We start from the raw sequence: 24,242 nt of genomic DNA, 5'->3' as shown, positions 1-24,242 counted from the left end.
GCAAATGTTTCGTTAATCTGCATACGTTAGTCCAAAGGAGCGCGAAAAAAGAAATTTCGATAATTACACGATGTATGCACATATGTATGTATATACTATAAGCAGGTATATATGTAAAAATGCGCTTACGTAAATATGTGTGTTTTTCCCTTTTTTTATTTTTTTTTTATTTTCCAATGTTTGAATATGGATATCCTCCATGTACATATAATTTGATGATTTTTCTATGTTCCGTTTTGACGCCTTTCCTTTTTTTTTTTTTGTTAAGTTCGTTGACCTTAGTAATAAATATATTCTATATATTATTACTTGTATGTACGTACGTATGTATTTGTAGCCTTTATATTGGTATGGTGGTATATATTAAGGCCGAGAGAAAACGTAAGAGAGATAACCGAGAAATATGTAGTTAGCTCGCGATATACATACGAGGGCTGTCCGATAAATAACCGACCTCAACGTGAAGCTAGCGGCACATCTGAAAAAAAAGTTTCTACTTCAAATTGTGCATATTATAATAGCTACTCGCCAAAATTTCAGAAATTTATCTTGCGCAATTATCTGTTGACAGTCGTTTTTGTGAGTCCATTTCGGTGATTTCCCCAAAATGGAAAAAATTGAATATCGAGCTGTAATTAAATTTTTATTTTTGAAAGGCAATACGCCTTCACAAATCAAAGATGAGTTGGACTCTGTGTATGGTGACTCTGGACCATCGTTTACCACCGTACAATTTTGGGCAGCTGAATTTAAACGTGGTCGCAGGAGCTTGGAAGATGATGAACGTCCTGGGCGTCCAAAAACTGTAACCACTAACGATAACATCGCTAAAGTTCATCAATTGGTACTAGACGACCGCCGGATTAAAGTTAGGGAAATAGCTGAGATTATGAAGATGTCAAAAGAAACTGTTTGTCACATATTAAACCAAGATTTGGGCATGAGAAAGCTGTCCGCGCGTTGGGTGCCGCGTTTGCTTACGCTAGACCACAAACGTGCGCGCATGAACATTTCCAGCGCTCTGTTGGCTCAGTTTAGAGGCAATAAAACCCGTTTTTGGCGCCGATTGATAACTGTAGACGAAACTTGGATTCATCACTATACGCCCGAAACAAAAATCCAATCTAAACAGTGGATTGAAAAGGGGGAACCAGCCCCAAAAAAACCTAAAGCTGTGTATTCGGCTGGGAAAGTGATGGCGAGTGTTTTTTGGGACAGCCATGGAATTATTTTTATCGACTATCTTGAAAAAGGAAAAACTATAACAGGAGCATACTACGCATCATTATTGGACAAGCTAAAGGAAGAAATTTCGAAAAATCGGCCACATTTGCAAAAAAAGAAAGTCTTGTTCCACCAAGACAACGCACCATCTCACACCTCAACAGTCGCCTTGGCGGAAATCCACGAATTGCGGTTCGAACTGCTTGACCATCCACCTTACTCACCGGATCTAGCACCAAGCGACTTTTTTTTGTTTCCTCAACTTAAAACTGCGCTCGGCGGCCAGAGATTTTCGTCAAATGAGGAGGCAATCTCTTTCGTGAACTCGTATTTTGCAGACAATGACGCCAAGTAATATTTGGAAGGGTTGCAGAGATGGGAGCATCGCTGGGAGAAGTGTGTGGAGTTACAAGGAGACTATGTAGAAAAATAAAAAAAAAAATTTGAAAAAGTCGCGTGCATCATGGTTACGTCGGTTATTTATCGGACAGCCCTCGTATGTACACATATGTACATACACAAATATCCACTGTTATGTTGTTGTTATATATATATTTTTTTTCTTCTGCCTTTGCTTATTTTTAAAGCGATCCTGCTTGTTGCTTTGTTAGCACAAGGGGTATCACCAGAACTTGCAAGTAAGAATACTTGACTGTAAAAAAATTTTAGTTTTTTTTTTTGTAGTGTGTTTGGAGACACGAAGTAAGCTTGAAGGCAGGTAGTTATGTAACAACAGTTTTTCCAAAAATTTTTACAGGTGATTTATGTATGCACCATATGTCCATGAATATATGTATATTAATTACGGCATATAAAATTTGGCGCGGAAAGTTCGATTGCCCATAAATTTTTGTATGTATGTATATATGTATGTATGTATCTCTTACACGATCGAGTATCTTTACTTATTTTTGTACATATGTATGTATTTGCATGTTCTTTTTTTGCTCGCCTTTGCTTATTTATTATAGGCGATCCTGCTTGTTGCTTTTTTAGCCCAAGGGGTATCACCAGAACATGCAAGTAATACTTTGAAACTTGATACTTGACTTTGAAAGGAAAAAAATTTTTTGATTTTGGAAAATTACAGTGTGTTTGCAAACACAAAATAAGCGACAGGCAGGTACCGCAATTTTTTCAATTATTTCGGTACCTATAAATACATATGTATATACCGAGCTGTCTAACCGATTTTTCGTATAGAACAGTTGGGTTATTTCTAAATAGCTGTATGCCGTCTTACAGCTTCAACTGTATATCAAGCATACATATGCGCATACATATGCGCATACATAATTTTATAAAAAATCAAATTGGAATGGACTCACTTTTTCTTCCGTCAAGGGTTTTTGGGCAATACTTTGTGTTCTCCTTAGTCGTTTTCCTCTTTTTGGTTTTTATTTCTTCTCTGATGTATTTTGTGTTGAGTTTGTATTCTCCTCTCTTCCCACGTTGCTTGAAATCCTTGTCTGCTTCGCCAAATGTTTTTGGGTTTTTGCACGTACATATGTATGTATGTACGAAATTTTCGTTGTTTTTTTTTCTTTTTTTTTCCACTGCACTGCACTCTAGTTATATATGTGCTATGTATTTTATATGTATATGTACATGTGTACTTCGTTTTCTTTTCACAGCACTTTTTAGTATTTTTATTCTTACACTTGTAGCCAGTATGTCACAATTTCGCACTTTAGTTTTTACTTTCTTTAGTTAGTTATTTGTATTACTTATATCGCGCCCGTTTATGTATTTTGTATAATTGAGGTTATTGACCTTTGTTTTATGTTATAACGCGCCCGTTTATGTATTTAAAAATATGTATGCCTGCAAATTTTTTTTGCACTTTTACTTTTTCGTTTTATCTTTTAATCTTTAATTTTCTATTTTTTGTTTGTGGTGTTTAACTTAGGTGCCTTTCGGAAAGGCTCGAAGTACCATTTGTTCGCTACACTTAGTTGTACAGGGTATACTTACATGTGCCTTGGATTATATATCCCTTTTTGTTCGCCCTTAATTGCAAAAATTTATAATTTAAAGATAAAAATGTAACAATTCAGTTCACGTATATTTTTCGTTTCGGGGAAAACTTCACCAGGTTGGCACTTTCGTATTCACAATGTTTTATTTTCTTATTAACTACGTACATATGAACAATACATGCATATGTTTTATTGTAATTTTCAGGTATCTTCAACAATAGATATATGTTTTATTTGTATTATTTATTTTTCACTGCTATTGCTGCCAGTGCACAACCACACATGACCGAACTGAATTTCTTTAGAGTTTGGGCACAATTTCGACGAAAAGGGAAACAAGAGCTGGCGAGACGCGTGCTAAGTCTTCGGGCGTAAAAATCGACTGGGGCCGCCCCGATCTGGCCAATCCTTTTTTACTCGGTTGGGTTGTGAGAACGATGTATGTTGTGGTATGGTGGTGTTCGGTGCGTGGGGTTGCGTGGTGTGATGCTGTATGTTGTGTATGATGAATGTCGTGTTGCGGGATGAATGTTGCGTTGTGGGATGAGTGTTGCGAGGATGAAATATCGCACGTCCGGATGTCGCATAAACACGAAAGGAACAACTTTGTCAGATCAAGAAGACTCTGTACAAACTGCTTGTCCTCTACACACAATCTTAAAAATTGCAAAAGCAAATATAATTGCTTATATTGTCACAAAAGACACAATTCAATGCTTCATTACGGCAGATATCCCATCTCACCCTAAAGAAGCGCTTATTCACAAAGAACCACGGGTTTAATTGCAAAAGCAAATCCCGAACCCCAAAATTCGAAAAATTGCCAAGAGACACCATGTTGCTCAAAGGCACAAAAAGCTCAAACGCTGCATATTGAAACACAAAGTGGACCAGTTACAAAACTAGTTACCACCATACCAACTAAAGTTGAGTATAATACAAACAAATACCTTAATTCACAGTTAAGGAAATTTCAAATGTTAAAGAAACATCCCCCTATAACAAACAAAACTCTAGAAGAACAGTATTGTGAAGACTTCTCTAAAGCCACAACTACTCGATCAAATAATGGCCGGTACGTCGTACGACAACCAATAGAGCCACAATTATCTAATACCCCACATTAAGGTATAAAAAACCATGTCAGGGTTACCTCTGACAGTCTAAATTATTAAAAACACATACAACCCGCAGGATGGCTTTCGCCAGTAATGAAAAAAATAAATAAAATCTGCACAAATCCTAGAGCGGTGGCGGGCTACCACTTGGCAAATTAATGCGTACGCACTTAAACACAATATGCAATCGACATTCTCATAAAGTATTGTTTAAAAAAAAGTTTCCTAAATTCTAAAATAGAATAAAAAAAACTAGCAAAAGCAGAGTTCGCTCTTATCGTCTCTACATAAGCGTTCCTCATAAGGGGAGTTGTTGAGAATCTGATGTAAAGCTTGAACATCCCACTTAAAAAATTATAATTCTAATGAAGCCGTTTGCAATTATCGGCCACTCTCTCGCAAGATCCCTCTATTGTCACAGCCCTAACTCCAGAGCTAAGGAGTACCCATTCTGCCCATATCTAAGCCAGGCGTGGAGTTACTATCCTTCATTAGCCGAGAATAAATTAAATGCAAACAATTGCCATTCATAAAGATAAGGCAAATAATAAATAATCCACTTAGTAAAATCAAATAAACACCCAAAATAAAGCTGCTTATCTCAAACGAACATATATTAAAATCCATATTAAACTAAACCGTTTCTACACAAAGGTGTAAATATGGATCAATTAGAACTCCAACACCAAATATCCGACGGTCGCCATGCTACATTACTAGAAGTACGTCGACGTATTCAATCGCATGCATAATACTATGTAGGCAAAATATTCGCCTAGAGGGCCCAGTATGTTTAAATGAGTTAAGCCTCCCCCACTCTATCTGGGAAAAGCTAGCGCACCCTAGTACAACTCACCTCACATAATAGGAACAGCAAACTCAACATCTGAAAATTACATGCACCAATACACCACACCTGGGGACAAATTGGATTTCACCACAGCAAATAGCCACTATCTAATACATAACAAAAGGATTTGATCATCGCTTTTTCACACATTCGTTTAATACTTTCGAATAGAAACGTACATATGTATATGTATATGTATGGACACATTCGCTGCCATACGAATCCGCGTCAACTCGATCGCCAACGCCGGCAAATAAAGGTGCCTGCAGAGTGAACGCTTGAAGCCGAGCCGAACGCATTTTCCCATTTACCCAACACGCGAATTTCCGCTCGGCTCAGCTTTAAGCGCCCACTCTGCGCGCACCCTAACTCTCGGGATTGGAATCTCCCCGCCCCTCCCGTGGATTACATTTGCAAGCTATGTATATATGTACAATAAATTATAAAATATTAATTTAGTGGTGTAAATAAAATTGTCGAAAAAATAAAGTGTATACAAATATAAAACGGATATTTTTATATTGAGTGTACGTTTCAACACAGTTTTTTGATGAATTCACGCACAGTTTCGATGGAATTTCCGATGATCACGGATTTTGATTGGCCCACATGTTGATCGTCATGTATGTCCTCACGACCACTTTGAAAACGTTGAAACCACTCGTGCTCTCTGCTAAGGGATAGGCAATCGTCGCCATAAACTTGTTTCATCAAGTGAAACGTTTCGGTATTAGTTTTACCAATTTTAAAACAAAATTTAATGTTCGCTTTTCGTTCGAAGCTCATTTTCGCACTGATAACACAAACATACTGTTACAAAAGTAATATTTAGTTGTATTTGTATTGCTATATGCATCCCTTATTATGAACAATAGGTTTAGGTATATGGAATAGCATTTGTCCTGTTGTAGACATCTGGCGCCGGCTGTCTGCTTGTCTAAGCAATAGCCCCATTTGGCGACACAGCTGTCTGCTTGTCTAAACAATAGCTGCATTTGGTGCCGTATGGCATTATGTTCTTGTAATTTCCAGACGCAATATTCTAGAAGGACACGTCGGCATCAGCGAGGAGTGCGTGGCTATATAAGCCGTGGCAGCGCCAACGTAATCAACCAGTGTTACGAATAAACTGCTATAGTGTAGACGAGTTGTAAAATAAAGAGATTTTGTTGAAGTGAATTAAACGGCATTTGGTTTTATTTGTCAGAGATACGAACCTAGTAAAGTAAAACTAGCAAGGAGTAAATTCGCAACAATACTTACACTTAAAACGCAATAATTTCATTGCCAATCGATGAAATGTTACTGGACAATCGATAATCGATATCACCAGGAGGCGATAGATTCAAAAAGTGTTAGTAAAGGCCAAGATTTCCTTTTCAGCATCAAAAGTGAAAAAGTGACACCCGCAAATAAACCGGTTGTTAAAAAGAAAGAAATATACATAAAAATTCTTTGTTTAGATTAAACACGTTTTATTATGAGTAGTTATACAATACTATTTCGAAAATTGTAATCTACTACTTTTGAAGTAGCATACGTTCTCCATATTATTCCGTTTAGCGCAATCACGCCCACTTTTTAAAAGTTTTTATACCACAGATACCATTCTCACTTCGATGCCGCATAGCAAATAATTATTGAAACTAGTAATAGTTTTTTTTTTTAGTTTTTCTATCATCTCACATTTTTGATCACGCTATCGATTGCGCGATAATTCATCTGGATTTTTTGTTTGACCAATATTACTTATGAACGATAAGGATATTTAAAAGGCGTTATTTAATTTTATGCCTTTAATAACTTCGTGGTGATTTTTATAAAAAGCTTTAAATATACATAGCTGCTCCTCCCAATTTTTTGGGTGAAATTTCTTTACTAATAGCATACGCGGATGACCATATAGTGGTGGGAGTAGCTAACAACTTGATGACGATCAAAATAAATGTTATGAATGCATAAATGGTGTACGCCAATGGTTGGCTTCCATGAGTTTGGAACTGGCTAAGCACAAAACAGAAGTATTGCTCATAAGCTCCAGAAAAATTTAGGAAAAAATAACTCGCACTATAGAAGAGTATGCGATTACTTCACAGCCACAGTAGAAGTATTTAGAGATAATGTTGGGCTCCAATCTGAAATTCAAGGAGCATTTGGTAAACACATCAAATACATTAAGTAAAGCAAGTAAAATTTACAATATCAAGAATGATGACAAAATAGGGGCTTTGTGCACTCCAGCCGTCGACTTCTAATCGCAAAAGCGATGAGCTCAGTACTACTATATGTTGCTCTAGTTTGGATACAGGCACAGGACATAACCTATACCAGATCAATAAATGCGGTGCTTAAACTCACAGTAATAAGAGTAACAAATGCTTTTCGATCTAAGTATACCGGCCATAGACATCCATGTAGACGAGTTCATGAGATTATATGAGCTATCAGCGCCAAAGAACGGTGAACCTGCAGACTTATACCTGACATCCGGGAACTGGATTTCCACCTGGCCCAAATATTAAGCGGGCATGGGCGTTTCAGAAGCTATCTATACAAATTTCAAAATGACGTTAGTCCGTATTGTTTTCAGAAGCTATCTATACAAATTTCAAAATGGCGTTAGTCCGTAATGTTCTATGTATATGGAGTCAATAGAAGACTCTGAACACGTATTTTTCCACTATCCTCCGTTTACACACATTAAGGAAAATTTAGAAACAGCACTAGGTAGTAGTTTAAGAAAAACAAAACAGCAAAAAATATTGTCATATCTACACAGCAGTTGTTTACGCTTGCACATTGAATCCGCAAGTCGCTTTCAATGTTCGTCGTTTCGCTACACTGATACGCTGCTATCAACAGTTTGCTTAACTAAATTATTAAATTGAATTTGAGCTACACTTATTATAGAAACATAAATTCGTTAAATTTATATTGAATTTCCAAAAATACCAAATTTCTGTTCATAATTTATCTTATTCATTTTTATTTCACTTTTTTTTTAATAAGTAAACAAATTTCACAATCAGCTGTCTAAATGCACAAATATACCGTCTGTCACCATAAAATTTCAATGCGAATTAATGTTCGTCTGTTAGGCTAACTTAGCTCAAGCCACCAACCCGCATCGCGTTGTGGCTCCTCTGCTGACGTTTTGCTGACCTTGCGCCTCGTGCATGGTGTTAGTTTACTTTCTGGCCAATGTTCTCACGCAAAATGTGCTAACTTAACGACATGTGCAGAGTGGTAGGCTCTTATTACGACGGGAATTAGGGTGTGTCGTTTTCTCGCGATAACTCCTCCCCTTCTAAATGGAGAACGTCCTCGGTCCTCAAAGAAGCGGTTTTAATTGCAGTTTCAACGGACCTGGCTACGATAATCTCTCTCTTGGTCCTCCTTATCCTGAGAAGGACGTAAACGGTGAATGCTATAATTAATAAGACACCAAAGGCTGAGAAACCTGTAACGTGGTCATAATGGATTGATCGCTGCAGGTGATTGATCCTTTGAACATTTTCTAGATTCACATGGTGAAGATAAGAAGCGCTTAATATTTCTGTGTGCTGCGTCAAGTTGATTGTAGAAGCCCATGGAGTTTCAGGTTTTAGAGGCAACGTAGAATTTCGTTATAAAAAGTCGTACCATTAATCTTTACGTTGTTTTTGAAGACCACGAGGTATGTTCCGTTGACCGTAACAGGGACCTCATTATTTTCCTCGATGACAGCCAAATGGTCATTGATGACAACAAGGCCGTCACTTATCGGTGAAATTGGTGTGAGGTTGTTAAATGTTGTACTGCAAATAGCGGTGTTGCGAGTCAGTGTCGCTGCAGTTCTTTACGGCTACGGTATGGTTATAACACTTGGCTAAGATGGATTCTTCAATGTGCAGGATTTGGTGGCCATGAGCTACTGGTAAAATAGTAATTTTCTTACATCTAAACATAGGAATCGGATATCTTATTAAAAAATAAATTATGTTATTATACTGTAATATCTTAATTCTAGCTACTGCCATAACATCGGCCACGGTAAGGTCAGTGAAGTGCTCGTCTCCTGTTATGAAATTTATTTCGTTACTGTCTAAGAGAATGGGACTTAAGACCCCAATTTTGGCGAAAGTGACAGCTGTTATAATGTTATTTAATTCCGTAATAATGGCTCTGTTTTAATTGTTTATCATTAGAAACACCTAGGTTCTAGATTAAGTTTAACGAAGGTTGTCCTTATGGACCCTCCTCCCTTTTATTAAAACTGTTGTACCCAAGTCCTTTTCCACCTCTTCCTCAGTATAAAGAGGCGTAAGCTTATTGCCTAGTCTCCTGTTATTTTTAACAAGTACTTTTTCTCCAACAGGGAACTCCCTATCCTGCCTGTTCTTATTATGAGTTGTTAGTTCTCTTTCCTGTGCGTTTCTGAAGCGGCATGGTATTTGGTTGTCATCTTTAATTGAACGAAATACGGTAAGGGGCTTCATCCCCGTTACTGTGTGAATGGACTTGTTATACTCAATCGTAGCTAAAAGGACAATTTCCTCAACATCATCAAGATTTTTGTCAAGTTTAAGGCATCGTGCTATTTCCATTAGTGTGTTATGGAATCGCTCCACCTGACCATTTGATGTACTATGTAGTGGTGGAGCATTCGCAATATCGATATTGAAGTGATTCTTTCAGATGAATTCAGCGACTTCTCATTGTCGCAATAAACTACTCGAGTACCGAAAAACATGTTGAGTAACTGAAGGAGCTGTGGTTTGACATCTACTATCGTTCTTGATTTCAACGACTGTACTATCGCAAATTTTGAAAACTGGTCGATGCACGTCAAGAAGAACTTGACCCGGAAGAAAATATGTCGATGTGAAGAATTTCTCCACAATATGTTGGTATGGGCGTTGAGCAATAAGCTGCTTCATACTTCGCCCGCGAGCAAGTTCGACAATTTCCCACAAATTGTTTAACTCTTTTCTCCATTTTTGGAAAGAAATAATCCTCTAGAATTTGTTTTGTGTTCTCCTGCGCTGCTCGATGCGCTCTGTTATGTTCAGCAGCGATAATTTCCTGCTGCTCATTCAGATTCGTAATGTCGTTAACGAATTTCTCCGTATGTCTGAATTTAACTGTTGGAAACATTTCGACCAGTTCGTATTGAAACTGTACAAGTGCATGCAGATCGCAGTGTATTGCGTTTACTGCTGTTGTGTTTACGGCCTCCTGTAAAAGTTTTTATAAATCCTTTTTTTCTCGGTAAGAAATGATATGCCTTGTCTTTTTTCCAAAAATTATAAAAGTTTTTCTTTGAGGTTCTCTACCTACCTCCACAATAATCTGGTTGCGGAAGCAATTTATCGGTTTTTCCGATCTTTCAATTGTATGGGTTGATGATTCCTCGCTATGAATTGTCTCGACGCTCGTGTTATCTAAAGCATTTATATGTTGCCTAGATAGAGCGTCTGCCACCACATTTTCCTTTCCTGGTTTGTAGATTAGCTTTGCGTTGCATTCGTCTATGAAGGCTTTCCATCTTTTAATTTTCGAATTAGGATTCCTATCCGAAACCGCAAAGGTCAGCGGCTGGTGGTCAGTATAAACATTAAGTTTTGTTACGCCATATAGGCAGTTTCTAAGAGCTTTCAATGCCCATACATCATTGGTAGCGTAATGCTCCTCGCTCCCGGACAAAGTACGAGAAATCATGGTAATCGGTTTGCCCTCCTGAGAGAGGACGGCGCCTATAGCATGAGCCGACGCGTCAGTAGTTGGGTCAAATGGTTTGTTAAAATCTGGATACGTCAGGGTTACATCCTCTGACGCTAAAATTTCTTTAATTGTTTCGAAGGTCTTTTACTGTTCATCAGTCAAATCAATTCTGATTTTTTTTATTGGGACGCAGTAACTCGACCGTTTTCGCCTCTCATGATGCTCGACAATGGTTTTGATATTCTAGCGAAATCCCTTATAAAACACCTATAATAACCCGCTAAACCTAGGAATGATCTGAGTCCCCTTAGAGTGGTGGGCCCAGGGAAACTTCGTATTGTGTCGACTTTGTCTGGACACGTTTTTATTCCTCCTTGTGAAACCAAGAACCCCAGGTATTCGACCTCAGTCCTAAAAAATTTGGATTTTTCAACCGACACTCTAATGTTGGCCCTAAGTAACTCATTTAAAATTGATTCTATATCTTTCAGATGCTGCTGTTTGTTTTCCGAAAAAATAATAACATCGTCTACATAAACAAAACAGCTTTTCCCAATATGCTCTCTTAATACGTTGTCTATGGCGCGTTGAAAGATGCTCGGCGCGTTTTTTAATCCAAAAGGTAACCGGCAAAATTCATACTTGCCATTCTTGACAGAGAAAGCTGTTTTTTCCCTATCACGCTCCAATAGTTTAATCTGATGGAAACCAGATTTTAAGTCCAAAGTGGTGAAGTATTTACTACCACACAAATTGGAAAGAATTCCTGTTATGTCAGGAATTGGGTATTTATCACCGATAGTTTTTTCATTGAGCTTCCGAAAATCAATAACTAATCTCTGCTTCGCTTGTCCGTTTTCGTCTACCCCCTTTTTCTTTACCACCCATATAGGGTTGTTAAACGGTGATCTTGATGGCCGGATAACTCCATTTGCTAACAAGTCCTTGATTTCTTTGTCCACGAAATCCGCTACACTCAGTGGGTACGGGTATAATCTTAAGTAAACTGGTGTTTCGTCCTCCGTGCGAATTGTTGCTATCACTTTTGTATTGTATGGTAGTGCCTCATTGGGGTCAGCAAAAACCCCATTCATCCTTTTGATCATCCTAGAAAAATCTTCCCTAACGTCTGTTTCTACTAGATTTGTTTGAAGCCTAAAATGGCTTACGTCATGACTGGAAATGAAGAAGATTTCCTCCTCACCAAAATCCTGATTTATTGTGTTCGATTTAAGGTCAATGTTCGCATGGACCCTGTTTAGTATGTCGAGCCCAATCACGCCATCAAATGATGTTAAGTTCGGTAAGATGAAAAATTCTGCCACTACGCCAAATATTTTTATGTAGCATTTTTCCATGATAGAAGTAACTCCGTGAATAGATTTTACAGAGAATGTGTCCCTGAAATATTGTGTCCTTAAAGTCGGTGTTGGTTTCATATAACTCCTCGACGCACCGGTATCGATAAGGAGTTTCACTTCCTTCCCTCCCAGAGACTTTGAAATCCAGGCACCTCGGTCTCTGTCAAACGATTGGTGTTTAAATTTTGATAAGGATGGATCAACGTCCATTGATTCCGCTTTAACTAGTCTGTCTGTCACGTCCGTTATTTACCCTTTGATTTTCTGTAAAATGAGGTGCATGTCCGAGTTTGTACTGCCTATTATATAGTAGTGTGGGCTCTTATGAGGGTGGATCGTAAGTGTTTGTCCTATGGTTGTTCTGGCTTGAAATTATGTTATTACTTTTTTTAACGTGGTTGCCCTCGACGTTCCTGGCAGCAAAATTGGCCGCGAACGCATACCGCTCATGGTTTGAGTCTACCTCCTGTGCTAAAGCAGGAGCAGACGGAAGGTCAGACGGCCGTGAAGCGAAAAGAATATCGCATAAGGGCTTCCTTAAGCCGGAAATGAAAACTCTTAGGACATCTGCCCTATATTTCTCGTTTATAATTTCTGCCACGCTACTCTCGTAAGACATTATAGTCTTATTAGCTAGTAACGTTAGCTTCTTTTCTACCTCATCGTAGAATTCCAGACAGGACCTAGAACCCTGTCTTAAGGCAGATAATTCCTGCTCTATAAGATATACGGGACGTTTGTCCGCCTACGTAAAACCTAAACGTGCTATAATGGCATTAAAATTCAGCACAGTACTAAATGATGAGAGGACCGCATCGGCAGCCCCTCTTATTTTGTTCCTCAAAATGGTAACTGCTTGGTATTGTCGTTCACTGCCATCGTACCTTTTGAACAGTTCATAAGCGTTATGCGCCGCCTCGCGCCATGACACATATGTGCCTATATGACCATGAAATTCGGGAAGTGATTTGATCGCATCAAGCGTTATGTCACATGTCACTAGTGGATTTACGGATACCTTTAGATATTTTTCCACCTTTGGCCTGCTGCCCGCCACCTGGTTTCGGATTGCCCCTAACTTCCTATCGAACTCCAACCTTTGTGCTGCCAAAGCACTTCTAACTTCCGCCTTAATTAACTCGCTTTGCTTTCTGACTTCCTAACTTTAAATTCCTAAAAAGGTCTTCCAGACCTTCACTCATTAATTTTTGTTCTTACCCTTCCATTGGATTTGAATAGATTAGGTTCTTCCGGTTAGTTGATCGGGCCAAAGGTTGTCTCTTCTTTAAGTCCACGTTGAGTCCAAGTAGTTGATTGTTGTTGATTTTAAGTGAGCCAGCTGTCGTAGTTACACGAGTCGAGTTAAGAACTTCATATTTTTCTATTAAACTTTTCACTCGCGGGCCCCACGTTGGGCGCCAATTATTCAAATGTAATGTTTAATTCAAAATTACTTTATTTGCCGTCATCTCGGCTTAGTTGTCAAGTATAAAGTGAAACTTATAATTATCCCTAACTTAGCTCAAGCCACCAACCCGCATCGCGTTGTGGCTCCTCTGCTGACGTTTTGCTGACCTTGCGCCTCGTGCATGGTGTTAGTTTACTTTGATGTCTGGCCAATGTTCTCACGCAAAATGTGCTAACTTAGCGACATGTGCAGAGTGGTAGGCTCTTATTACGACGGGAATTAGGGTGTGTCGTTTTCTCGCGATAACTTGCATATTCCAGACAGCGGGCAGGATGCAGGTCGAGATTTCTATCGGAAACAAAAAATTCAAAGAGATTCATATTATTTTATAACTTATGTTCAAATTAATTTAGGAAAAAAAATGTAAAATTCTAAAAAGTTTTAAAATTTAAAAAAAGAGATTTTGGATTAAAAAAATTTTACTTTAAATATATGTTCAAACTTAACTTTTCTTAGTTTTTTTAGTTCAAATAGAAGATAATTTAATGCCAAAGATAATAAACTTTGCCTCAATTCCATATGACATTCAGTTTTTTTTCTACCCTGCCCGCCAATTAAGAAAAATCGCAAAAATGAAAAACCGAGAAGTCGCGCGTCAAAGTTTTCGCTCTCTGCCCAAACGCTCTTATACATATGTATCTGCTAAACGCTCGGTCATTATTTCCCTTCTAGCTTCGACAATATTTCGAATTCTCATCTATAACTTTGGGGAAATATTCTTAATAATTTTTAAAGAAAAATTTAATTTTTTAAAGATTCTAAAGCAGGTTCTCCTCTTAAAGAAGATTTATAAAACAATAAACGTAATTAAACACCCAAATGCGTCTTTATTCATTCGATAAATATTATCTCTTAAAAACTCATTAAAAACTTTATAGGGATTGCTTCCAAATGTATTCATTTGCAAGTTTTGTCACATTAGTAAACAGCTGATTCGAATATTGGTTTTGCGTATGTTCGAAAAGACAAAAATTCAATCAGATTATGTGACACCATTTAAAATCAGAACTAGTTTGCAATTCTGACAGCTAAGCAGTTTTGTATTGGATTCCACAACACCCCTGATTATTTATTTGATATTCGAAACAGAATTTGTACCGGTTTGTACCGGAAACCAATTTTATCGGTTTTGCTTTCAGAAACAATGCAAGAAGATAGTCGCACACGGATTTGAAATGAAAGTTAAGAAATCAAGTTATTTTATTGTCACGAATTGATTTATCTTTATTTCTATAAGGGAAAACAAATATAAAACACAAAATGTCTTAATCATTGAGTTTTTGGAAAAAATATCCGGTTGTTTAAAGATATTAGATTTACAAAACGTAATAAACATAATTTAACACCCAAATGCGTCTTTATTCATTCAATTGATGTTATCTCTTAAAATCTTCCTTTAATTCGAAACTTATTAAAAACCCTCATAGCATTGCTTCCAAATGAATTCGTTTGCAAGTTTTGTCACATTGGTACACAGCTGATTCGAATATTGGTTTTTCGTATGTTCGAGGTTAAAATCCAACAGATTCTGTAATAATCAGAATTGGTTTGCAATTCTGACAGCTAAGCAATTCTGTCTTGGATTCCACAACATGTATATTTTATGTTTTATTTTCAAAGAATATTGCATTATTATAAAATTACCATATTTAATTATTCTAATAAAGCTAAGGTTCCCTTTAATTAAAAACATGAATGGAATTATAAAAACGTTTGTCTATTTTTGCTTGCGACGTCATTTAATGGGTTAGGTGGGTTTCAGAGATACAAAACAATAAGGTATTTTTATGAATTTTCGTTTTTAAACCAATCATATATTTGAAAAATTTAATGTGGCTTATACAAGGTATATATTTGAACAATTTCTCCTGAAATTTTGATATAAAAATGTTGAAAATTTAACTGTCGAGGCCTCTTCTCTCAGAGTGTCTCACAGAAAAATGCTCTCGCCGTGGACAGCATAACTTATTATTGGATCTTCTAAAATTAAAAAACTAAACATATTCCGTTAGTACAAACAAAAATCTCGTTTACGAATGAAGTAAAAAAATTAAAACTTTGATAGAAGGGTTTTGAAAATTTTACATATTTGATTTCCCGTTTACCATATACAAGGTGCGTTCCAAAGTAAACAGGAACAACCAGAACAAATGATTTTTTCGGCAAAATCAATTTAATTTATTCAAGATAGTCTCCTTCTGCTTCAATACAGCTTTTTGCACGGTCCAAAGCATGTCAAAGGAGTGTTTTAGTCAGTTTATTATTATTTCTTTTAAACAAGTTAATTTACACATATTTTAGACATTTAAATGCTTTTCGCATGTCTTATTTTATTTTTTTTTATTTTATAAATTATTTGTACAATACTTAATATTCTACAAATAAATATCTAGCAGCACTGGCAGCAGAGGCCTTCGGCTGTCTGTTATGCTATGTACATATGTATGTTTAATGTAATATTAGAGGCCTTCGGCTGTCTGTTATGCTATGTACATATGTATGTTTAATGTAATATTAAAACAGAAGTGAAAGGATAGATTAGTACTTAGCAAGTAGGGTTAGTGAGTTAATTAGAGTAGCTATAAATCTTTATATTCGTCGAAGTAGATCTGTTTCCTTAAGAAAATTATAAATCATATTCACATTTTTAGCGGTGGGCTCATTCAGAAGCTGGAATGGATCGGCCGAATTAAAAATCTCATGTCTAATTGTTGCAGTTATAGGGCAAGCGATTAATATGTGTTCTAACGTTGCGTTTTCATCGCAGAATGGGCAGTTTCCATGAGGGGCACGTTGCAATAAATAAGCGTGTGTAATTATGGTGTGTCCCAGACGTAAGCGGGTAAAGGGCCTGATGGCGCGTAAGGTGATGTCGGCAGTGTAGGTCGGCTTAATTCTGAACGGGTTGATTTTAGAATAGTGACGAATATATCCACTCCAATTATCTTTTGCTGATTTTTTCCTTAGGCGTGTAATCTCAGTTATAATGTCTTGTTTTGTGAAATAACCGAAAGTTATGGTTGGAGTATTTGCTGCATTTTTCGCAGCTGCGTCTGCTTTTTCATTACCGGATATCCCTGTGTGTCCCGGGATCCACATCAGTTTCAGTTTGTTTGGATATTTCAGAATAGTTGCGTATGGCGACTATTTCATTTTGTGTATTTTCCGGCGATTCTATGGCTTCGATGCAAGATTTGCTATCGGTGCATACGATATACTTTCCCCTGGTGTAATTTACATAAGTAACTGCTTCTAATAAAGCAACGACTTCGGCCGTAAATGATGAACATATTGTGTGGAGAGTGCCGTGTCGAATCAAGTCACCATTTTCTTTTGTGACTGCGAACGTTGAGCTGTCTGCTGTTTTTGAGCCGTCGGTGTATATAAAGTTCCAACCGTAACTGGAGTATTTTGACTTCTCCGAAGCGAAGAGTTGCCTGTATTTTTCGCTTGAGGTCTTATCCTTCGGCAGTTGCAGGGTCCTAATAGCAAAGGAAGAATTTTTTATCATCCATTGTGGACGAGTTTCAGGTCCAAGAGAACATTTATAGGAAGGTAACTCAAGTTGCCTGGCAAAGTTAACGCATCGCGCGATGGCTGACAAGCACTTAGGTTTCCGTTTCCTCGAGAGAGCATTGTGGACGTCTTTGGCGAGAATAGTGTTGGTCGTGAACAGAAGCTTTGGTAGTAAACGTCTGGTGCAGTCGATAGTCCTGTCTGTTATAGTTGGCACGCCAGTTTCAGCAAAGAGATTCTTTAGTGGTATTGTTGGAAATGCTCTAATGCTTCTGCGCATGACTACATGGTAAGGGGAGGAGAGTATTTTCATTGTAGAAACCGGGCGGTTGCCGAAGATAGGTAGAGCGTAGTCGATCTTGGAAATCACTAGAGCCTTGGTGACGTTGATAAGCGTTAATGGATGAAATAAACTTTTTTTCGACGTTAGATATTTTATTATATTTAGTCGCGTTAAGAGACAGTCCTTAATATGCTTACAATGGGCCTTAAAGCTATATATAGAGTCTAGTACTAGCCCTAAGACTTTAAGTCCATTTACCATACAAATATTAATATTGTTAGAATAGGTTAGTAAACCTGAGCATGTTCGTTTTTTACAAATGTGTAATGTTATTGATTTTTTCGTAAGAGATAGTAGTTCCTGATGATAGATAGATCGGATAAGATATTCTCAAACAGTTGGGCTGTATTGGTGAGGTTTGCATTCTTTGTGTAGAAAATTACATCGTCAGCATAAAGCTGGTACTCGATGCCGCGAAGGTTGTAAGTGAGTTGAGTAATCTCTTCGAAAGCTATTATAAAAAGGAAGGCGGATAATGGAGACCCTAGCGGGGTTCCGTTGTCAAGTGGAGCTATGGAGGACAGGAAACCATTTGTTTTTACTTTGCATTGCCTGTGACTGAGGAAGTTCTTGACAAATTTCTTGATTTTAGGGCCTAGTTTCCACTTATCTAATTGTCTCAGAACGATATGGGCACCAACACGGTCGAATGCTTTCTGAAAATCAATTGCTAAAATTGAGACATGGTTTTTAGAGGAAAGAGCGCTTGATATAAAGTGATCTAGGTGCAAAAGAGCATCGAGGGTGCTATAATTCTTTCTGTATGCGGTTTGGTTGGGGCTTATGAGTTTTCTTTTGTTGCCATACCACATCAGCCGGTTAACTATAACTTTTTCAAGAAGTTTTCCCAAACAGGGTAAGTGCGATTTCGGCCTATAGTAGTTGACATCAAGCGCTGACTTATTGGGCTTCAGGATAGGAACTATACACGAAGTTTTCCAGGCATGAGGATAGCATCCGCTTTCAAATATATTGTTATAGAGGTTGAGTAAACGATGCTTAGCCTGGATAGGCAAGTTTTGAATGATTGGATAGGTAATTTTGTCAAGACCAGGGGTTTTGCCTTTAACGGACGAAAGGGCGAATTCGAGTTCGGTTAGTAGAATTTCCGACTCTAGTTGCTTAGCGGGAGGCGATATACGGTACAAAATAGGTGGTTCAATACTTATTCGTTGAGATTTTAGGTTGCGGAACGTGTCTGAGAAGCTTGCATCGGAAGAAGAGAGTGACAGGAAAGAAGCAAAATGGTTGGCAATATCTACGAGAGCCGTTAATGGACCGCTTTGTGTTTGAATGTAGGAAAATAGAGGCTGCTTAGGAGATCCGGTTAGCATTTTGATATCATCCCATATTTTCTTTGGGCTAGTGCGGGGGTTTATGGTCTCAGTGAGTTTTTCAAACTTTTTCTTTTTATAATGTTTGGCAGAACGTCGGAATAACGCATTTGCCTTTTTGTAAAGGAGCAGGTTTTCAGCTGAGCGTGTTCGCTTGTATTCATACCATAAATTCTGCTTGGTGAGCCGTAGTCTGGACAAGTCAGCGTTCCACCAAGGAATATTTTTCCTACTTTTGTTGGGAAGCGTTCGAGGGATGGAAAAGTGAGAAGCGGTACGAATGATTCTCGAAATTTTAGCAGACTCCTGGTTCGAGTTGGAGAAAACTTGGGTGGTCTCACAAAGATTATTGCATATTTGTCTGAACTTTTTCCAATCAGTTTCATCAGTTTTGAATTTAGATGTAAATTTAAATGTACTCGTATTTTGATTGTTGCGCGGATTTATTTGTATGAATATTGGGAAGTGGTCGCTGCCAAACAAGGAATTTAGCACTTGCCATGTGCATTGGGGCGCTATATTAGTGGAGCAAAACGTGACATCAATATTGGAGAAGGTGTTGTGGGTGAAAAAATGTGTGGCGGATCCATCGTTAAGACAGATAATATTGGATGCAAGTAGCGCATCTTCAACTTTTTCGCCTCTTGAGCTTGTGAGCGTAGATCCCCATATTGTACTCCAGGCGTTTATATCTCCTCCTAAAATAAGTGGTTTATTTAATTGGTTTATCAATTGCAGAATATTAGAAGAAGCAAAATCTTGTGTGGATGGAATGTAGATGCAAGCTGCTGCTAGTTTTGTTGGTGCATTAATTTCAATGGCAACTACTGAGAGATTAGACCGAACAGGTAGTACTTTGTGGGGTATGCTTCTTCTTATTAAAATAGCAGCGCCTTGTTTTTTTGTTGTTACGTGCGGGAGATTCTTAAAATAGCCTACGTAGGATTTTGGCGTGTGAGCAGATTGATTATGTGGATATGAGTTTCATCAAGGAAGATCATGGATGGAGTGTAAGAATTGATAAGAGTTTCTAGTTCGTGATAATTGTTGGCATAACCGTTCATATTGCATTGTATGATCGACAGCATACCGAAAAAAGTAAAGACAAGAAACAGAGAAGGGAGAAATATAAATAGTTAGTGAGTGGGGAGAGAAAATTGAGTCTTGGCAACTATGAGTAAACTATGCTTGGCATAGCGCGTCTAGTCGCGTGAAGACGAATGTTTAAGACTTGAGCCATTAGCGAATTGCGCAATGTCATTTAACTTAGCGCTTGCTAAGGTGGATTTCATTGTTTCACTGAGCTGAGAGTTTAGAAAGGTGGGAAGATCGGTATTAGTACATTGAGGGGATGGGGATAAAGGGGTAAGGCTTATTGCATTTGATTTTAATGAAGAGGTGGATGGTGTATAGATTGGTGGAGCAGGTCGCTTAGTAATTTCGGAGAATGATTGAAGAGGAGTGGGGGAGGGAGCTTGCGCTCTGTATTTCTTTGCTGCTTCGCGCATACTGCACTTTTCTTCCGTTTTTATTTTTAATATTTCTTTTGCTTGTTGGAATTTTGGGCAACTAATTGAGGACGCGGGATGTTCACCAGAACAATTTGCGCACATTAATCTTGAGCATTTTTCTTCTTCGTGCGGAGGGAAATTGCAATTGACGCATGATGGGAGATTTTTGCAATGCTTTAGTGTATGGCCAAGCATTTGGCAAGATTTGCAACGCATTGGGTTGGGGAAATATGGGCGAACAGAAATTTTTCTCCATGCAACATCTATTTTTTCGGGAAGTTTGTAGCTTTCAAAGGTTAAAAGTAACGCACCTGTTGGTGTTAGAACTCCTTCAGTTTTTCTCTGAAATCTGTAAATGAATGTTACACCATATGCTTCTAAGCCTTCCACAATTTCGTTGTCTGGGACGTGATTGAGGAACGGAGCGAAAATTGTGCCTTTGACACAATTAGGTTGCTCATGGTATTTTGCTTCGATTTGGCAGATGCCTGAGAGGTTTTTGATGTAGATGAACTTTTCGGCAATTTTTTTATTTTTTGCGAGTAGCAAGAGATTTCCATCTCTCATCTCTATGATTTTCACATCTTTACTTTTGGCGTTAAGGGCTTTATGTACCAAAAAACATGAAAAACGTCATAGGCGCTTGTTGTTGTCGCACGATTTTAATACAATGAACTTAGGATCGTCGTTCTTTGTAATGTTTACAAGAGGGAGATCAGGAAACTTTTCAACAGATTTGTTGGCTTTTTTCCTTTTTGATTGTGGACTAGAGGAAAGCAGGGCAAACCTGTTTTCCCCTAGGTTAGTAGCCCAGGGGGGGCATGTTGCACTTTTAGGTTATTAGTCACTTGTCACTTGGTAGAGTATACCTTTGTTCGCACAAACAAAAGAAACACGTGGGATAGAGCGCAAAAGAAGAATAATTAAAGATAACTGCACTGAAGCGGGTGAGAAAGTCAGACGAGATCCGCGAAAGAGAGCAAACGTATGCACACGGCGGTGTTTAGTCGATGACTGTTCGCATGTCTTAAAAGCTACGCCCACACCAAATCCCGATCCAATTAATAAAGGCCAAGATTTTCTTTTTAGCATCAAAAGTGAAAAAGTGACACCCACAAATAACCCGGTTGCTAAAAAGAAAGAAATAAGAATAAATAAAAATTCTTTGTTTAGATTAAATACGTTGTATAATGAAGAGCTATACTATTTTAAAAATTGTACACCCCTATCACGCATTTCGACTTGGATTGAAATTTTCTCCGTTTGGCGACTTTGGTATCATGCGTTCCGTTCCCGTTCAGTTCAACTTCGAAATTTACAATTCTGCCTATCATGCATTTCGATCGTAGCTCCGTTTTGCTAAGTTGCAATTTTGTTGGCGGAGAACTTTTTGTGTTTTTATTTTGCTGCGAAAATTTTATTATTTGCGTAATTTTTTTTTTTAATTTTCTAAAAATGTAAGTAAAACTTGTATTTAAAAGTTGTAAAACACACGATATTTCCAGTTTTAGTGGTGTTTTTTGATATGCTTTCAGGTCAAAAACAACAACAGCAGAGCAATATGGAAAATTGGCAGATATGATGGAGAGTAAGCTAGATATAGCCAACGGTTTCCACCAGCGTCCTAAGGAAGATGTGCAGGCTTTTTGGAAAGAGCATCAAATTTTCTTGCCGTCGTTTCTTCTGCAAACGTATCTAGGACATACTTGAATGCGTCCTTATTCAGACGAAAGTTTTTTTGAATCTAAATAAGTAAACAAATTGTAAGAAAAATGTCTACTTTCACGTGCAATTACTTACAGCCCGTCATTCATCTGGAAGGGATCGCACATATCTCGTAATCTTCTCCTTTCAATTCTCACCCCAGCATTCTGAGATGCGCTGCTCTCCTCCTCAACCAGTAATATCGCCGCGGATAAAGATTCCATAGTTACGTTTAATAAAAAAAAATAACAATATAAAAATTTTACTTTTATTTATTTTCTTTGAACAGCAGTAATTTGTGTATTTTTGCTTTGTTATGTTCCAGTTTCACATATTTCAAAGCAAACAGCTGATTTCGAAAGAGTTATAGCTCTTCCTCTTCTTTTTTCAATCCAATCGCAACGCATGATACCTAATTTCGACTCCGGCGGAGCGTAGAGCGGGAACGTAATCGAAATGCATGATAGGGGTGGTAATCTACTACTTTTGAATTAGCATACATTCTCCATATTATTCCGTTTAGCGCGATCACGCCCACTTTTTAAAAGCTTTTATACCACAGATACCATTCTCACTTCGATGCCGCGTAGCAAATAAATATTGAAACCAGTAATAGTTTTTTTTGCAGATTTTCTATCATCTCACATTTTTGATCACGCTATCGATTGCGCAATAATTCATCTGGATTTTTCGTTTGGCCAATATTACTTATGAACGATCAGGAAGTCGATGCTTATTAATTAATAAGGCGTTATTTAATTTTATGCCTTTAATAACTTCGTGGTGATTTTTATAAAAAGCTTTAAATATACATAGCTGCTCCTCCCAATTTTTTGGGTGAAATTTCTTTACTAATAGTATACTCGGATGACCATATAGTGGTAGGAGTAGCTAACAACTTGGTGACGATCAAATCATCAAGTTCATGAGATTATATGAGCTATCAGCGTCAATTACAGAAATCAAAAAGAGAGAGGAGAGAAAGATCATAATTATATGGCAGCAACGGTGGCAAATTTCAACCAAAGAACTGTGAACCTGCAGACTTATACCCGACATCCGGGACTTGGATTTCCACCTGGCCCAAATATTAAGCGGGCATGGGCGTTTCAGAAGCTATCTATACAAATTTCAAAACGACGTTAGTCCGTAGCACAAATCTACTGTCTGTCACCACAAAATTTCAACGCGAATTAACGTTGCTTAAAGCGTATTAATTTTGATCGTCTGTCAGGGTTATAACGCAGTTCAACGGATAGATTTCGATATATATTTTCGATTTTGCAGTTTCAATGATTTCGAAATTAGCGCCATCTATTAGCCACGGAATGTATTTTATCGAGTCGGCAAGCAAACACAGTTTCAATGATTTCAATGTAATAATTTTCGATCGAATTGTCAAGTTTTTCGGACAACACGGATTCAATAATTAGACCCATACATTTTATGATTTTATATAGTATTATGTTTCAATATTACATCGTGTGTAAAACTGTAGCATTGATTATCAGGGGTGTTGTGGAATCTGATAGATGTCGGAATCAGACTTGAAACCGATCAAAAAAGCAGTAGGTATCATGAATTCAGACATTCAGGGGTGTTGTGGAATCTGATAGATGTCGGAATAAGAATTGAAACCAATCGAAAAAAGCAGTAGGTGTCATGAATTCAGATATTATTGATTTGATATTCGAAACAGAATTTGAATGGTTTTTGGGCGTCACGGAAACCAATTTTATCGGTTTTGCTGTCAGAAACAAATCAAGAAGATAGTCGCACACAGTTTTGAAATATAAGTTAAGAAATCAAATTATTTTATTGTTACGAATTAATTCATCTTTATTTCTATAGAAGAAAACATAAGAATAGAACACGAAATGTCTTAATTATTGAGTTTTCGAGAAAGAATGTGGATATTTAAGAGGAAAGTTTGCTTTAGAGGCTTAATAAAATCGTTGTTTTGTTTTTTTTTTTTTTTTGGGAGGGAAATAAATAATTGATTAAAGCGAAATTTCTAGGGTTTATAGTTATATATTTAAACATCTTCCGAAAATTTTTGTGATACGAAATCTTTTACATTTTGCCTTTGGGAAGCAATTGTAAGATGCTTCTCGCAAATGTAAAATTCCAA

The 24,242-nt window shown here is 37.5% G+C and overlaps 1 protein-coding gene across 1 annotated transcript in view; it reads right to left on the bottom strand.

Annotated features, from left to right (window-relative positions):
- Positions 1-13,987, bottom strand: part of LOC125776631 (uncharacterized) — a 58,397-nt gene extending 44,410 nt beyond the window's left edge. The window contains exon 1 of the mRNA XM_049450071.1: positions 13,454-13,987. The gene's annotated coding sequence lies outside the window, so the exon portion shown is untranslated. The remainder of the gene's footprint in view (positions 1-13,453) is intronic.
- Positions 13,988-24,242: the final 10,255 nt, after the last annotated feature.

Source organism: Bactrocera dorsalis, chromosome 2 (genome assembly GCF_023373825.1).
Source record: "Bactrocera dorsalis isolate Fly_Bdor chromosome 2, ASM2337382v1, whole genome shotgun sequence".
In the NCBI taxonomy this organism is placed as follows: Eukaryota; Metazoa; Arthropoda; class Insecta; order Diptera; family Tephritidae; genus Bactrocera; species Bactrocera dorsalis.
The sequence above is the reverse complement of the archived record's forward strand: the minus strand, read 5'-3'. Positions and strand labels throughout refer to the sequence as shown.